The sequence below is a fragment of the Psammomys obesus genome, unplaced genomic scaffold (genome assembly GCF_907164565.1).
Source record: "Psammomys obesus unplaced genomic scaffold, mPsaObe1.curated_primary_1811, whole genome shotgun sequence".
NCBI lineage: Eukaryota > Metazoa > Chordata > Mammalia > Rodentia > Muridae > Psammomys > Psammomys obesus.
In genome coordinates, this window is record NW_026589137.1 from 6,620,888 (window position 1) to 6,626,347 (window position 5,460).

Sequence of the window (5,460 nt, forward strand, 5' to 3'; positions counted from 1 at the left end):
GTACTATAGAGCAACAATACTAAAATCTGCATGGTAATGGCATAGAAACAGACTGGTGGATCAATGGAATCGAATAGAAGACCCTGACATAAATCCACACACTTATGGACACCTGATTTTTGACACAGATGCCAAATCCATTCAATGGAAAAAGACAGCATCTTCAACAAATGCTGCTAGTCTAACTGGAAGTCTACATGTAGCAAAATGCAAGTAGATCCATACATATCACCCTGCACAAAACTAAAGTCCATGTAGTTCAAAGACCTCAACATAAAACTAGACATACTAAACCGCTTAGAAGAAAAAGTGGGGAATACCCTTGAACTCTTTGGCACAGGAGACAACTTTCTGAACAGAACACCAACAGCACAGGCTCTAAGAGCAACAACCAATAAATGGAACCTCATGAAACTGAAAAGCTTCTGTAAAGCAAAGGACACTGTCCTCAGAACAAAACGACAGCCTACAGATTGGGAAAAGATCTTCACCAACCCTATATCTGACAGAAGTATATATAAAGAAATAAGAAGTTAAACAGCAAAAAATCAAGTAATCCAATTAAAAAATGGTTACAGAGCTAAACAGAGAATTCTCAATAGAGGAATATCGAATGGCAGAGAAACACTTAAAGAAATGCTCAACCCCATTAGCCATCAGGGAAACGCAAATCAAAATGACCCTAAGATTTCACCTTACACACATCAGAATGGCTAAGATCAAAAAATCAAGAGACAACACATGCTGGAGAAGTTATGGAGAAAGGGGAACCCTCCTCCACTGCTGGTTGGAATGTAAACTTGTACACCCACTCTGGAAATCAATCTGGTGCTTTCTCAGACAACTAGGAATAGCGCTTCCTCAAGATCCAGCTATACCACTCCTAGGCATATATCCAAAAGATTCTCATGTACACAATAAGGATATTTGCTTAGCCATGTTTGTAGCAGCCTTATTTGTAATAGCCAGAAGCTGGAAACAGCCCAGATGTCCCTCAGTAGAGGAATGGATGCACAAATTGTGGTATATCTACACAATGGAATATTACTCAGCAATAAAAAACAAGGAAATCATGAAATTTGCAGGTAAATGGTGGGATCTCAAAAAGATCATCCTGAGTGAGTTATCCCAGAAACAGAAAGATGCACACGGTATATACTCAGTCTTATAGACATATAATATAGGATAAACCTACTAAAATCTGTACACCTAAAGAAACTAATCAAGAGGGAGGACTCTTGCTAAAATGCTCAATTCCAATCCAGAAAGGCAAAGAGGCTGGACATCAGAAGAAGGAGAAAAGAGGGAACAAGTCAGGAGCCTGACACAGAGGACCTCTGAAAAGCTCTGCCCTGCAGACTATCAATGTAGATGCTGAGATTATGGTGCTCTGTCATCCCTGGGCCTATACCCAAAAGATATCCATACACACCCCAAGGATATTTGCTCAACTATGTTCATAGGAGCTTTATTTATAATATCCAGAATTTGGAAACAACCTAGGTGTCCCGCACCTGAAGAATGGGTATAGAAATTGAATATTATTCATTTTTGGAAAACAAGGAAATCATGGAATTCGCAGGTAGAAGAATATAACTAGAATTGATAATCCTGACTGAGGTAACCCAGACCCAAAAAGATATACATGGTGTGTACTCACTAATAAGTAGATGTTAGATATATAGTTCAGGATAACCGTATTACAACCCACAGACCCAAAGAAACTGAGTAGTAAGATGGGCCCAAAGAGGCTGCCTAAATGTCTCTCAGAAGGGAAAATAGAATACACATCAGAAGTGCCTATTCTGTGAAAAGAGGGAACTGGATAGGAGATGTGGGAACAAGAAGGCAAACTTAAGGGAGAGCATCTGTTTGACAATCTGGAGGCCTGCAACAGGGTATGCTTCTGGGAGGATATGGGTGTGACTATAGCTGAGACTCCCAGCAAGGGGGAACATGGAGTCTGAAGTGAAAATCTTCTAGCCAAGTAGGACTACTAGTGGAGGGAGGGGAACAAAAACCAACCCACAAATCCTTTCACTCAAATTTACCCTACCTATAAGAAATACAGAGATAAAGGGGGAACAGAGATTGTGGGAATGTTCAACCAATGACTGGCCCAACCTGAGACCATGATAGTGAGCCACTATTAATGATGCTATGGTATGCTTGTAGACAGGAGCTTAACTTGACTGTCCTCTGGAAGACTCCAAATAGCTGGGGATCTAGACAGATTCTGGGACTAGCAGCCAAGCATGGGGAAGCACTCTGGGTGACTTGTCAAAGTGTTGGGGGAAAGATGAGAAAGGACCTGGAGGGGACAGCATGCCCAGAAGATTGACCGAAACAACTAGCCCAGAACCATGGAGACTTACAGAGACTGAGAAACCAACTGATGAGTAGGCATGGTCTGGACCTAGGATCCTTGCACATATGTGGCCGATGGGCTGCTTGATCTTCATGTAGGTTGCCTGGAAACTGGACCAGGGCAAGGGGCTGTTTCTATCATCAACTATGTTGCCTGCTTTTGGATCACTTTTCCCTGACTGGCCTCAGTGGAAGAGAATGTGATCAATTCTGTTTTGACTTGATGTGCTGGTGAGACCTGATAAGGGAGTGTGGGACTCCTTTTTTCTTGGGGAAAAGGGAGAAGGGAGACAAGGGGAAGAAAAAGAGAAGCATGAGGAGGCGGGAGGGGAAAGGAGAGGTAGGAAAGAAGGGGCTGCATTCTGGATATAAAGAGTATAAATAAATAAACTTAAAATGTTTGATTGATTAAAGATACAAATATAAACTATGAAACTACTTAAGAACATAGAAGACATGCTTCAGAATAAAAAAAAAAATATTAGCTCAGTGTCCAAGTGGGTTCCCTAGTAAGGGGAAGAGGGACTGTCTCTGACATGAATTCAGTGCTTGGCTCTTTGACCATTTCCCCCGGAGAGAGGAGCAGCCTTACCGGGCCACAGAGGAAGACATTGTAGCCAGTACTGATAAGACCTGATAGAATAGGGTCAGATGGAAGGGGAGGAGGACATCCCCTATCATTGGACTAGGGGAGAGGCATAGGAGGAGATGAGAGAGGGAGGGTGGGATTGGGAGGGAATGTGGGAGGGGCTACAGCTGGAATGCAAAGTAAATAAACTGTAATTAATGTAAAAAATAAAATTTAAAAAATATCAGATAATAACTTGAGTAGACATTTCTCAAAAGAAGTCATAAAAATTACAAACAGATTTATAAAACAAACTCAACATTACTAAATAAAAAATAAAAGAAATTAAAAATATATAATGAGATGTTACTCAAGTTAGAAAGAATATAATAAAAATATGAAAGTGCTAGCAAAATATGAAGAGTGGGTGGTTGGCATACATTTTTAAAACTCTTTTATTTGTATTTTTATAGCTCATTCTCCCTACTCCATCCCAATTCATTCCAACACCCCAACAACTAGATAGTACAGAAAGGGTTACGGGTAGAGAAGGTTCAGTTCTCTTAGCAGCTTCCTACTTTGTTAGGGTCATCCTGTTCCTTGGAAGCAGTTCAATCCTTGTTTCAGGAGATCTCCAACTTGGTGTCTCACTGCATCAACACCAAGAGGAGCAGTGCTGGGAAGCAGCAGCAGCTTAGTTCTTTCTCAGAGCTCCTACAGTCTCTGGGCTCTGGCATTTATTCTCTCTCCAGAGTCCTCAGATTTAAACTATCTGCAGCTGACAAAGAGTGCCTCTTGGAGCCTGCATAAGGCAAATAGTCTCCTGTTGTGGACCATCTGAATCAGTCCCACACCCAATATCTTGGACAAAAAAAATCAAACCATCTATATCCACATTTTGGATAACTCCTTTACACTATTAGGCAGAATGTGCTAATTATATCCATTATGGAAAGTATTATGGTGTGTCCTCAAAAATTAAAAAAAGGAATATATAATCTACAAATTCCATTCTTAGGTACACATTAAAAGGAAGTGAAATTAATACATTGAAGAACAATGGTTTACTTCAAATCTATGTTTACTTCAAATCTATCCAAAATAATGGAAAAATGGACACAATCTAGACTTGAATCTACTAGTGATTTGATTAAAAAATGGAGCACATATGCATAATGGAGTTCTGTCTTTAACAACATGGATGCAACTAGAGATATGTGAACTGAAATAAGCTAGGAAAGAAAAAAAAACAAGTACCATATTATCTCTTTTATATGTAGAATCTAATGAGAAAAATGATCTTGCTAAAGGACGATGAGGTAGCTGGAGAAACATTGATAATTGGACCTGGAATTATATTTATGGTTAAGAGAAATAGGTTCTTCTGTACTATTCTACCATCCATACAATAGATATTTATATTTCAAGAATTATAATAAAAATATTACTGAAATCATCATAAATGAAATGGTAAATGTTTGAAGATTAGATATATATGTGATTAGCATATTGCACAATTTATATACATACATCAAACTACATATGGAAATTCATAAATACATTAAATTCTGAATCCTGGAATTGAAAGAAATCTTAAAACTCATTGATCTTTATATATTGCTTAATGTATAAGGTAGTCATACTCCTATATTTTTTTAAATAAGTTTATGACCACATTCAAAACATGGTGACTGAACAGATGCATTGGAACGGATTTGTTTCTATTATCAAATATTTCAGAAATGTCCCTGACCTAATGCAATGAAATGTTCACAGAAAACTTCAGATAACTGCTTGTCATGTGACCTGTCACTATCATCTTCAGAATTTATGGCATACTTGAAGATCTATGAACTTGAACATTTTGAATTTAAATTAAAATAAAAGACACACAGTTTTAAAAAGTGATCCCTTTGCTTACAAAAGAAACAAAGCAAGAATGTACAAAGTGTTGAATTATTAGCTTGACATTTTGTTTTGGCAAGACATTATTTGTTACCATAAACCTTACAGAAATATTATTAATATAAATATAATTCATTTTTCAACATTTTTTCCATGTAAGATTGATAATAAAGCCAGGTGTGGTAGCACACACCTTTAATACCAGCATTCTGGAGGCAAAGGCAGGCAGATCTCTGAGCTCCAGGTCAACAAAAAGAGCTCCGGAAGAGTCAGGGCTTCATAGAGAAATAAAGTTGTCCACATAGAACTCACATTTTACTTTTAAAATTAGTGATAATCCTATGATCTTTATCCTCCCAAATGTTTCCTTTCCATCCCCTTCATAAATTTATGTACTCTAATTGATTGAATTACATCATTATTTTCTCATATAAGGTTTTGTAAATTTATAGAAACAAATAATATTTACATGATTAAAATTTATGTGTCATTAACATGCTATACCATTCCTCCCTAGCCTTCAGTCCTGCTGCAGCAACATGCTGCTAGCCTGAGACATGTCTTTACACACCAACACACACACACACACACACACACACACACACACACACACACACACA